General features: G+C 37.9%; 1 long non-coding RNA gene across 2 annotated transcripts in view; it reads right to left on the bottom strand.

Moving 5' to 3' along the window:
• LOC121516508 overlaps positions 1–13,962 on the bottom strand; it is a 75,686-nt gene that overhangs the window by 60,172 nt on the left and 1,552 nt on the right. For both annotated transcript variants that reach the window (XR_005992482.1, XR_005992483.1), the window contains exon 2: positions 13,408–13,505. This is a non-coding gene — a long non-coding RNA (uncharacterized LOC121516508). The remainder of the gene's footprint in view (positions 1–13,407; positions 13,506–13,962) is intronic.

Here is a 13,962-nt window from a genome sequence, read left to right as displayed (position 1 = left end):
CAGAGGGGGAAGATGCTCCGACCAGAGGGGCTGAATGAGAGGAGGAAGGGAGGAGAAGAGCCTCCCCACCACAGAGACCCTTCCTTCTGGGCCCCCATACCTCAACCCTGCGGCTGACACCCCCGGACGGCCGACCAGATGGCGGCAGCATTATCCCAACAAAGGCGATCTAATTAGGGGTACAATAGAGAGAAAGGAGTTGGGGGTCTGATGGACGGCACGCAAGACGGAGAACAGCCAGGCAGGCCGCCTGAGACCACAGCCCGTCAATACCTACATCCCCCCACACATATAGCTTACCACACAGCCACTCACGCCCCCCCTGGCAGTAATATAGGGGGCTATGACTTTATTACCCCTCATTAACACAAATTAGACCACTTGAGCCTCCCTGAATGGCGATGACAAATTGAATTAAGTGTTTGGAAACAAGTCAATCCCCACCCCTGGCCAGGCTGCAACCATATTGCATTAACATTCATTGAAGAGTGTGTGTCTGAGTGTGTGTGTGGCTATAAAAATCAGAGCTTTTATTTAAGGGTAGGAGGGGTTTTAGAGGCTGTGAATGGCTACATTCCTTTAGAAATGAAATGGATCCTCCTGGCTGTGCTGAGTTAACTGTGGCGAGTAAAAAGGGGAGTAAAAGAGAAAGGAACAGTTGTTGGACGGAGGATATCAGAGTTCACAGAGAGGACCTCACACATTTATCATTAGATCATCTGATTTTGTTTACTTTTATAATAAGAGAAGGTCTTGATCAAACTAAGATAAGCTATGACATTATTTAGAACAGCTTCCCTGAAACAGAATTGTTTTCTGAGTCCACATGCTCTGACGTCACATGTAGTTTGTGGCATCTCTGTTCAGCCACGAAGGGTGGCAGAACATTCTGGCTGTCTGCTCTATGGGAACGGCTGAGACCTGGAAGAAAACAGAATCATTTCTGCTTATAATAGGATTATTTGGGCTCATCAGAGACACCTATCGTTTGGTAAAGACACAGTGGACATTGATATGGCACATGAAGGCACACGTCAGCCCAGATTCATCAGTGATGGATATGAAACTGTCAGAATTTTGGGTTACTGCAAAGCTTTAGATCAGCTGTTTCTCCATATTTCGTCAATGCATTTGCTTCTTTTTACTCAACTTTAGAGGCTGCTCTGCGATTGTTTACTTACACGTGACATTGTGAGAAATGGACTGGCCTTTTTTGTCTTCCCTGTAAAACCAGCCAGTGTTGATCGGACATACTGGGTAGTCATGGGTGGTATGTGAACGTGCTGGTTCAAAGAGCCGACTCTTTTATGTACACGATAAGAGCCAAATCCTGCTTGAAAGGCGTTTTATATCATTATTACTATTATTATTTTTATAAATGCTCTAGGTGGCTGTGTGCCATGTGGTCGATTAGTGTTAATGACCTTTTCCCCACACTGCTCTACAACAGAACACAATGCATTAAGGAGCCATGCTTGATGGTGTAACATTAAAGGTTTATATCAGGTGTGTCATACTGCCCAGCCACTGAGCAGATTTCATCTGACCCACAAGGTGTTTTGGGGAGACAGTATATTTTGAAAAAAAATTTATATAATATTTTCATCAATTTAAAAAAATGACCATTGTTGGAGTAAAACACCAGCACACACATCAATCATATTTCCTGATACTGATTAATTTGGTAGGTTAAATAAAGCCAAACAAATACCCAAATGAAGCGCCATTTGGGAGTTGGAAAAGACGGCTCTTCATGGTGAGCCGGGCCAAATGATCCAGGTCACTGAAAAGAGCTGCAATTCCCCTCACTAACAATGCGGGTTTTATCTAGAGCAGTGTTACTCAACTGAAGAGCAAAGTTGATGGGAAAAAAACACATTTTCAATAGCCGCAATCCAGCCTTGGCCGTGATAACTACTAAATAAAAATACAAATCAGAGCATGCAGCAAGTGTGGGTTCTCCTTTCATTCCTTCCATTTCCTTTATCGATAGTCAATTAGCCATATAGCCTTTAACTATTTGAGTTAAAGGCTAATTAAAGCCATTACTTCTTATCCTAGTAGTCAACTCCATCAGATGATGGTTTGTTAATTTTTTTGAAAAATGCATTCTTCTCAGTTCATTTTATTCCACTTATTTGTTAAAATACCAGCAAATCTGTGTGCTGTTTTAACTAATTTATTTAAAGATATCAGTATACTATGGCTATTATTAAAGTGAGATCAAACATTTCTGAGATGAGATACTTCAGATACTTCAGAAATTAAATTTGACATTCAAAGCCTGCTGTATACTTGTGCTGTATCATTTCTAATGTCCCTTTTTTAACGTTTTTCTAGGGGGATTTTTTCTCCAGATAAGACTTAAAAGAGCTGCAAGTCCTTAAATATTATTTGATCTGCTAAAAATGAATATCAATTTTCCAGTGAAGGACAACAGGAGGAGGGAGAAAGGATCATCATTAAGTGAATTCTTCTAGGCTCTGTCACATGATGCACACAGTATTTGGTTGCTTACGTAACAGCGGAGCTTCATCTTGTGGCTTTATTAACCTAACTTTACAGATCCAAACATTTTTACTAACATTTTCCATTAGCTGGGCTAAACAGCCCCCATGAACACTGTCAATAAATAATGACTGAAAAGACGGTCATTTCGAAGCTGCATGAAAGATTTGTACGCCACTTCAGCATTGTTCTTTTTACATCATGTCTTATTAGGATAAGATCATTGTTACTACCATCATTAGCAGTGCAGTTTTTCTGTAAAAGGTTGTAATTAATTCATCAAGTATATTAATTCATTTATGTCACATTTTTAAAAAAATGCAAGTTACAATGTTCTATCTATCCAACAAGTCTAATCCTAATCAGCTCATCCAAGGCCTTCCCTTTGAAAATTATGTAAAAGAGTGCAGACTAAAGAGCATCAACAAACATATTTCTCTTTTTAACCTTCTGTTCTTCCATTTTTTTTTTTTGTCAACTCAATGCATTCGATTTTGAAATGTGTTCATTTACATGTTTTATCCCCTTAGATCAGGTTTGCTTTCCCTCTGTTGAGAAAGTAAGTGTGCACTTTTGGGGAATTTTTGATCACATTTTTGTGTCTAGGACGATCCCAGCCACCCCTACACATGCACCAGTGGAGTCCAAATGCATTGCTTACATAAATGAGACTTTTGCAGTGTGCATGTTGTGAATTTTGTAGATCTCAGACTGAGAACACAAAAACAGACAAGGATTCGCTAAAAACAGCAGAAAGCTCTTTTCAGCTCAGCTTCCATCAGCAGCATCTTTAATCATCAATATTTAAAATTAAATGTGTATTTTTCTTGACGTTCTACACTTCCTCTGACCCCCCAAACACTGCCCCATTCACAGAAAATATATAGACTAGGGATAATGACGTTTCAAAATAAAGTGTGTATTTTCTCTTTTTACACTAAGTGTTCAATTTATATTAAAAGTAAAATGGCATCAGCAGGTCTCCATTCAGCCTGGAGCTGAGACAAATTAGTTGCAAAATATACCTAAGGTAAAACATTAGCAGGAAAGCTAGTTTTCTGGGTTCTTCAATGACCCTGATTCACCATCATTCATAAGATAAATAAGAGAAACTAGCACACTGCTCTTAGCAAAAATAGAGTGTATGAGCTGAAGTCTGGCAACAGTCACAGTTTATGAAGCTGATAAAACATTAATAAATACGCTTAGAAACAGTTTTAACAAGAACACCATATTTAACTCAACTTGGAATGTTTTGGAGCCAGAAACTAAACTAGAAGCTTATTTTGAAACAAAGACTTCACAAGGGCAGTACCATCTTGGCATAGAGTCTCTTAATGTTCAAGAACTCACATACTTAAACCTCATTAGAAAGATTAGCTTAAAAGTATAATCCACGTTGCATTTGCTTCCCTTGGCCTTTATTTCACAAGTGAAGGTGATAGTTGATTATAGTCATAGCTTAGAGTAACTTTTAGCTATAAGGCCGATTTCAAAGTAGGCTATATATGTCTTAAAGTGTTGCTGTGTGTTTTTAAAAAAGCTATAATATGACATTTTACCTATCTGTGTACATAAAGAAGACAAAATGTTAAACTCCTGTGTAACAATAAAGTCAAATAGATATATTCATACACATTAAAAGACAACTTATAATAAAAAAGGGCCCTAACAAAGAAATAAAATCACAGTCCAAACATTTACAATAAAATAATTAAATTTTTAAAAGACGAAGCAATATAACAAGCAGCATTCAGGTACAATAGTCATTCAGGTAGATTCATTTCTAACAGTGAAGAGCCTTTAAAACACTGAAGACTGACTTTATTAATAAAAAAAATAAATGTCACAAAAAACCTTCAGACTTTCATCACCACATAAAATCAGCTTCGGTTCAAAATACACTTTTTTAACACTGTATTTATGTTTCTATAAAAAAGTAATTTTCCTGAAGGATGTCGTCATCCAGCTCTGGCCAATAAATGTCTTTCTGACTCCATCCTTTTTGTGTGCTGGTTTTTGCTTCAGTGTTGATAAGAATGACATCATGAATCCTTGTAAAGAAATATTTATCTACTTTTAATTTATTCACTGATTTGCAGCCACACTTAAACATTAAGCTAGTGTAATGCAGAACTATAACCTTTTCAGAAGTGTGATTAATTCAATCAAGAAGAAAAAAAAAAGAAATATCCAAAAAGCCCTCTAATGGTCCATTATGTAAACAAGCTGACAGTTGAGTATGTGTGTGTGGTTGTGTCAGTATTTTTGTGATAATTCAAACACAATGACTAATCCTATGGAAAACCACATCTAAAACATATCAGCAGACCTTCACTCTATTGTAATCCAGTCTCTCCTGAGCACTTGGTCTCCCTCAAGACAAAGAGTTTGCCTCAGCATCTCTCTTTAAAGTTGTAGAAGGATGACACCTAGTGGCAGTCAGTGGGACTACATGTTTCATGTGATTGGTCACAAAAATAGACACAAACCTGACTGAATAAATCTGAAACAGAAGACTACTTACACAGTAAAATCATCAGTGTTGATTCAACTTACACAGTGTTCAATTTAACAATTTAAAAGTGTCAATATTTCTACTCCATTGAATTGTTTTTTTTTTACATCTTAAAGTGTACTTTTAACAAATACTGTGTTATTTCCTTTTACTTCACCTGTAAACTTGAAGTATTGATACTTCAAAGTATTGACACCTGGCATTACACTTTTCATATTTAGCAAATAGTCCCATTTTATATTCAACACCATTGGAAAGCTGGTTGTTTTTGGCAAGGATGGAGTAAAGAGGTGAAAGCGGAGAAACACCCTTTGATGAATATCAGCACACTACCCTTAACTGCAGCTCAGCCCTAACCTTGCAGCAGATGGATTTGCCAGACTCCATGTCCATCATCAGGCAAATCCATCTTGCAAAGCCCCAGTCGACAGTATTTATGCCCAATCTGCAGCATTGAGGTGAACAAGGCAGAAGGTTTAAGTTGTACTGTCGGCCAATAGCAATGTAGCTGTGTAGCAGTTAGCTAGGATGTAGATATTGTATAGCAGTAGTTTTAACAGATTTTGACCATGCTGTATTGTGAAATAAAGAGCAAAGAGCAGCACTAAAAGCCTTTCAGAACAGAAAAGAATTTTTTGGTATTCACCCATCCTGCTTTGGCATGAGTTTGTGATAGTTACGGCAGGGTTCAGGTGTACTATAAGCCACTACAAGAGCTACCACCAGGGTAGCAATTAGCTTGGCTGTAGCTGTAGATAAGTGGTGGTTTAATAAGACTATCACCTTCTTTTATGTTCTGTTCAAACACTATTGCAACACTAGTCTGAATATCTCAGGTTCGCGCTGCCTCACTTTATCTTGCTACTCTGATTGGTCCATCATGAATGTGACGGACAGAATATTCATCCATTCGTATTCCAAGTTTTTTTTGTTTTTAAGTCCTGTCCTTCCAAATGCTTTGTATAAAAGGGTTTCCCAGATGAGTGTGAAATATATCCTTGCATGGATATAGAATGAAACAGTCATTCATGCATGTCATGTTAGCTCAACCCTTGCCACTGGTGGGAAGTGACTAACTCAGTGGATAATTTCACTCATGATGCAGAAGTGTCTAACATCAAAAAATAATAGTAATCGACCATAAACAAGAAAAAAGGAGTCTCAGCAGTGATCACTGAACAACAGGTAACATCTTAACATTTCTTAAGACTCTGCCCAAGGGCATGATGGGAAAACTTCAACCCCCAGATTTGATCAAATGACTCTCTACATCAAGGGTGTCCAATGTATGGCCCAGGGCTAATTGTAACCCACATCAAATTTTTAGACTGCAATTAAATAAGGCCTGCAATAGAACAAAAAGTGTGTGCTTGACTGTATCAGATGGGTTTTACTAAGTTTAACACACAAAAGGCAAGCTAAAGGGGCTAGAGTGGCTGGAGTGGCAAGTAAGCCTTGCATTTTTCTGAATGGAGCCCTCAGTAAAACTAGTTTAGATACCCCTGCTCTAATTGGACTAACACTGAATGCATCAACACTGTCTAGTAACTCCAACACTGAAGGCCATTTAACTCAAAATGGAGCTCAGATAACACGTTTGGATTTAAAATCAACTCAGAAATGTCAAACACTGAGATTTCAAAACTCTAGTTTTTATGTGTATCATGCCAAAAGTCACTCCAGCAAGGAAAACATAGTTATAACGTTTGTAATATACTCTCTGTTCTGCATTCTGAATCACATCATTATTCGTATATTTTACTGTTTTTTGTTAAAGTGTGTACTGCATGCATTCTGACAACATATCATTATGCTGCTTTCAAATGTTAGAGTTTGGCCTGACAATAAAAGGAGGTCTGATTTCCTGTCTTATGTAAATTTCACACAGCTATTTCACTTCAACAGTCACTGACAGTGGTGGTTCTCAGCATGCTTTTTCTCTTCCAGCAGCATTTCACAACACCTTCAAAGATTCACACCTGCTGAGACTGACTCTGAACAGTTTTGGCTAAATTTTAGAGAAAGAATCCAATAAAGGCATGTTTTACTTCAAATGCCTTGACAGTTTTCAGTCAGTCTTGGTATTCAGAACATCAACTCTTTATCTAAGCCTTTATATCTGACTATGACTTCCATTTTCCTCCACAAAAGAAACCAAATCTCATATTATTACAACATATTAGGTAATAACAACAGCAAAGGGTCTTGGGCTTATAAAGAGCTTTTCTCCTCATCTGACTGCTCAAGGGTTTTTCACTGCAGGCCACACACCATACCATGAAATACTGTCCTATACCATTTCATACCATACCATCCTATACAATACAGTACCATAGCAAACCATACTGTACCAAACCAAACCATGACTTAACATACCAAACCATTCCATACCATACCATACCATACAAAACCATACCATTCTATACAATACAGTACCACAGCAAACCATACCATACCAAACCAAACCATGACTTAACATACCAAACCATACCAAACCATACCATACCATACCATGACGTACCATATCATACCATATAAAACCATAACATACCATTGTATGCCATACCACGGCTCAACATACCATACCATATAATGCCATACCATACCATGACGTATCATACCAAACCATACCACCACACCATAGTCTACCATACTATACCATACCATATCAAACCATACCATACCATTGTCTACCATACAACGGCTCAACATCTCATACCAAACCATACATACCATTGCATACCATACCCTAACAAACAATACCATACCATATCAAATCATACCATACCATTGTCTACCATACAAAACCATACCATACCATGACATAACATTCCGTATCGTATACCATACCATACCTCATCATACCTTATACTATGGTCTTTGTGAACACTCAATTCTAGTTGGCTGTGGAAATTCCATTGGTGTCTATTAACTTCTGACTCACAACATACCATGACTTAACATACCATACCAAACCATACCATACCATACAATCCCTTATCAAACTATTCTAAACCATACCATACCATACCAAACCATACCATATTACATCATACCATGTCTTAACAAACCATACCATTTTAGTTCTTTTACATCTTAGTGCAGCATTTGACACCATTGATCTTTTGTTTGGTTTTGTTGCTTTGTTCTTCTGTTTGCTTCTGCACATGTCAGAGCACACTGTAAACCCATGTTTTTAAAAATGCTATACAAATAAAATTCTTTTTAGTATTATACCTTACCATACCATACCATGACATAACATTCTGAACAATCACATACCATACCACACTATACCATAACAACACATAACATACCGTACCATACCATACTGTGCCATACCACACCATGACATAACATAACATAACATTACATTCTGCACCATACCATACCATGACATAACATTCCGTACAATACCATACCAAACCATACCATAACAACACATAACATAACATACCGTTCCGTACCATACTGTGCCATACCATACCATGACAAAACATTACATTCCGCACCATACCATACCATGACATAACATTACATTCTGACAATACACACCATATCATAACATCACATAACATAACATACTGTTCCGTACCATACCTTGCCATACCATGACATAACATTACATTCCACATCATACCATACATGACATAACATTACATTCTGACAATACCACACCACAAATGTCTGTAAATGAGAGAAAAGTTGCAAGAGAATCATTAAATAAATAAAGCTGTTAAATAAAAAGGGAAATAGATGATAGGAATACATCCAGTGAATGAATTGAAATGTATAAATGAATAATGAGGTACTTTGACCTTTTACCTTAATGTGTTTATACTGCAGTGTGGCCACTTTCCTCTTCACTTTCTCTTCTCTTAATTGTTTTAAGTCAAACTGTCTTAATGTTATTAAATCCCTATGTGTTTGTGTGTCTTTGTCTGTTCCTGTATCATGTCCAATCCTCAAGAAAACACATCCACATGAAGTGCCAACGTTCTAACACTAGGTGGAGCCAGAGGACAAAAATGAACATGAACTCCCCCTGCTGGAGAAAACTGCACCTCCTCTGTTTATCTCTCTTTAACATTGAAGCTAACAGACTACTGTTCTGATGATTTGTTCATGTTTTTATAACTTCTTAACCAACTATTAACACTTTATATTGTGTTGATTACACATGTCTTTCACAAGCTCACACCTTGGGAAATACACAATGAAATTGCTTGTGAAAACTTCACTGTGTAAAGTTACATGGCTCAAATCAGGCAGGTCTTATACAATCTCAATTTCACAGAACCAACAGATTTCTTCATGCACCTGTTTACTTAAGATCTGATCAACTGCACTGCACACAATATAAATATATATATTTATATATAGTCAAAAGGGGGAAGAAAATCTGGCCTTGACAAATGCTTTGGTTTCTAGGATGCACCCAACATTAGTTCGATTTTTGAAAAAGCTTATCATTATTTCTGGCCTCCAATGAATAATTATCAACAAAGTGAATAAACTTCAGAATCTTGTCTATCTGTTCACAGGGATGGCATTAACTATCAAATCTGGACAAAGGCCTTGCTGTTAATGCAAAGCGTATTGGATATACAATCTTGAGAGACCTCCTAGCCACCGTACATTTACCTGAGGAACAAATGGATGCATCAGTAGTTATAATCCAGCTTTACAATACATATTATTCTAAAATACAGGTTTAATTTTGTTTCATTAAATATAATAAATATATGATTAAGAATACACTCACACCTGTATCAGATTTTTTTTTCTATCTGCAGGAGTTTGCTTACAATTGTTCTTAATGATAAACAAAACCACAGATTACTGGGTGCCTATGTCTTCTATTTCTGTTTCTGTAGAATCAATAAAGCTATTGTTTTGATTGATGTTACCAGTATTGTAAAAAAGTTTTAAATTGTGGTGTTGAAACAACTCCAGAAGGTCATAAAGGCTGCTGAAAAAGATATTAGTGAGCCTAAAATGAAAATATACTGCAGCAGGCATGAAATGTTAGCTGTAGCTGTGGCAGATGGGAAATGTTGTGTTTAATTATAAATAAAAGCACATTTTAGGCCAAAGAATATGAGGGCAGATGGCAGACCGTGAGTGATTATTTTTCCTGACCAAAAACTACCATTCTTACCCCTTTTCTGTGGCCACAGAGATAGTACAGTGTTAGAAAGTGCTACAGTAGGCATTTGTTTCCAAATGCTGCTATATATTCAAAACACTAGAATCCTGGTGCCAGTTCACTCCTGAGCAAAGACAAGAATCCCCCAAAGACTCTTACATGTGCAGCCCAGCACAACTGGTGCCTGTCCAAAAGGATTCTGCTTGTGCCCGCATTTCAGCATGTTCAACTAAAGGCTGTGAAACTGAATCTCGCTTAAAGAAATAAATAAAGATAACCTCCAAAAGCCAACTTATTGGCCATGTCTGAAACGTTTGTGCCCAGTCTGAGATTGATCAGAACGATCAGGAGAAACAGGCACAGGTACAGGTGTGGTTTAGCTGGACTGCAAGCCTCTAAACAACAATACAGAGATGGGTGTTGATGCAGCTGTAGCCGCAGTTTTATCAGTACTGTTCAACATTTCTTTACTAAAACAAATGCAAAGAACCACACTAAAAGCTTTTCTTGGCAGCAAAGAGTTTTTTCCTCTACTCCCATCTGGTTCTGCAAGAGTCTAGTTCACCAGCTGGCTCTACTGATAGTGAACGAGGACAATGGTTGCCTGTTAAGCATGTGTTGTGTAGTCTTTCCTTCTGGGAAATGTACATTTGCTTTGTGGTATGTTCAGTTGCTCTGATCAGTCTGTGATGGATGTAACAGACTGAACATTTGACCAATTTTCCAATAGATTATCTCAACATTCTTACTTTACAACCACCGCTTATGGGTTGTTGCCCAGATGGATGTAAAACACGGCATGACCCATGCAATGGGTGTGTAAACGGTCCATCTATATGTCAGATTATAATAAAAGGATTTTGTTCCCCTCTTTCTTTATCTTCACCACCAAGGCTAAAACAGTCAGCATCACAAATATAAAAACAGCTCTTAAAAGACAGAAACCTCAAGTAGACCCTGGGGTCATGCTGATTACCCACCACAACTAGATCCTTGCAGGTAAGGTTGGCACGATCTGATTACTTTTTAATACCAACTGTTTTAAATCATTGTTCATTCCGATTTTTCTTTTTAAATGATGAACAGCATCTACAGATACCAAAGTTTAAAAAAACTATATTTCATTAGAATGGCGTGTTGAAGAGAAATTAATCCACCAAAAATTACAGCTAAACTTACACATGTTGTCTGAATTGCACAAATATTCTGCCAACATAACAACAGAAATAAAAACTATTAAAAAAAATCTAAAACTATTACAACCTTGATCCACTGTCCAAGCTCTCAAAAGCCCCAAAAAATAACATTTAAAAAAATCCACTTCGGATGCATTTAGGGATAAAATTTATACTTTTTAGCAGCATATTTCCCTCATCCACATCAATCAGAGCATCACTTCAAAAAATATGAGCTTTAAAAACCAAAACTCATCTAACCAAACCCAAACTTCTCTCAGAGAGTTGTGTCAAGAATCATTTTAGTTACTGATTACACAATCTGTTGTTTATAGCTATTATCAATAAGGATGTATTTGAGATGATAATTTCTAATAGAGCAGATGTTGCACTGCTGGCTAGTCAAATCAGATTAATATTCCTGATAAAAGTTCTGCTGTTTTAATGAATTAAAATTTCATTATTCAACTACTTTTCTTATTTCATTTTGTGACTCTCTCAGAGAAAGAAATGCTCAGTGAATGGATTTAATCACTGACAAACACTAGATTCTTCACCGTGCATTTCTATTACTGCAGGTTGTTTTAAACATATTTCAGTCAGTCATTTCATGTTTGCAATTTTTCAAGCATTTATTGTGGTAGCATAGCATGGCATAGTTTGGCGTCAGGCTCCGACTTAATCACTCCTCACCAACAACAGGTGGATACTGGGGAGGAGGTGGGTTGAAGCAAGAGCGCAGTGCCAAACCAGGCAGCAGGCAATTAAGCAGAGGAAGAGACAGGAAATCTTGCAGCTCAAATAGGCCACTGAATTAGGAGCATGGGAGTCATGTGATTTGATTAGATAAATGTCAGGTGTGAATCGTTGGGCTTGAAATTACTGCCTGAACTAACTCACAAAGATCCTCACATTTGATTTTAAAGAAGGGGTATTATACTTTCCCGATTTTTAAAACATAAATATAAAGTCACAATGTTGGGTGTCCATACTTCACATATGCAAATTTTAAAACCGCAAGATAAATGTATGTGGCAGTAATCTTGGAATTAGAGTGTAAAATGATGAAAACGGTTCGTTAGGAATCTCTCCGTGATCTTCTCGAGATATCCGAGACCTTCCCAAGATGAGATTTCAATGGAGCGATCTGATAAGGTTATCGCAATAGGATCTCCTGACTGGTTCGTCCGTGCTGCCAGCAAAGCAGAACAGACCGCCCCCACAAGGCCTTTTAGCCATTTAGTAAAACAGTAATTTAACACTTACCAAACAGATCTGTCCTGTTCTATCCTTTACTGCTGCTGGTTTTCTTCCCCCGCTCTCTCCAAACTATCAGGGTCAGACTCCAGGTCTAACAAGTATGGACGTATATCAAAATTCGCCATATTTTACTCAGTCGAACTGGTTCATTCAAAGTTTACAAGTACTAGCATAGCAACATAGCCACATTGGAGGGGGCAGGCACAAAATATTGAGTCCTGCCCCCAGCCAGCCTCCGGAAAATCGGCCAATCGGAGGAAAGCAGGTCCGTGGAGGGGTGTTAAAGAGACAGCAGTGAAAACAAAGCATTTCAGACGGAGGTTAAAATAAGGGTTTTTCAGGACGCCAGTGTGAGAAACTTGAGGAGTTTTTTGAGCTGTAAACCATGTAAAGCTACTACGTGGGTATAAGAGAGATGTGTAAAGCCTTGAAAAAAGGCATAATACCCCCTCTTTAAACTCATCTTTTCCCTTGTCTATGACATGTGTGAGAATAACTTTCTGTTTTAACCTGTGGCTTCTGGCTTCTGCAACAAAGAGTTGGTGATAAAGCCCCAGTTAAATCCAAAAAATTTAAAAGAAGTAGGTTGTAAAAGTTTAAAACAGTCAAAATCGTTTCCTAACATTATGAGAATATTTGTAGTTTAAGAAAGTCTTTGTAAGTAGTGACTTTAAAACTAGGCTAGTTTTAATGTTGATTCCTGTATATTTGACTTTGTCTGGGTGCTAGTCTAGTTGGATAACAGTTCCTCTTTCCAGGAAGCTGAAGGGCCTTAATGTGTTCCTGTGATGTAGTACCTTTCTTAGCCACCGGGCTGTGCTGTTGCACCATCTTCCAGCTGTGTGGTCGGACTCTTTGAGGTCTTGTTTGCCCGCACACCGGCCCCTGTATCCACCTGGAAGTGGTACAAAAGCACAGTTGTGCAGGAAGCTTTTGCAATTTCCTCCCTCTTGCGTCACAAACACATAACTGTGCCTCTCACCCAAACCACAACCACATGGGACCCAGTGCAGCACTGGAATTTTCCCACTCACAAAAACACACTAACTTTGCAGAGTGTACAAGCTGACTGCGTCTCATGGCCAAGCTGTAAGTCTTCAATGAAAGAGTCTCTTCTTAGCAGCACCTGTCATGTGCTTATAAGAACTAATAAAGTACAGTGTGTCTAAATCTGACCTGTTTACTTTCTGATCTGAACAACCATTCAGGATTTTCTTGGTTTTAAAGATTCTCGACTTGCTCTTGAGCTCTTAACCAGAGGGAATGTATGGAAGTGATAGAGAATACAGTGGTTTTAGCTCATCTTCATCTCGCTTCTTAGGCAAAATAAAGGCTTATAAAACCACAAAAGC

This window comes from Cheilinus undulatus, linkage group 10 (genome assembly GCF_018320785.1).
Source record: "Cheilinus undulatus linkage group 10, ASM1832078v1, whole genome shotgun sequence".
Taxonomy (NCBI): domain Eukaryota; kingdom Metazoa; phylum Chordata; class Actinopteri; order Labriformes; family Labridae; genus Cheilinus; species Cheilinus undulatus.
The sequence above is the reverse complement of the archived record's forward strand: the minus strand, read 5'-3'. Positions and strand labels throughout refer to the sequence as shown.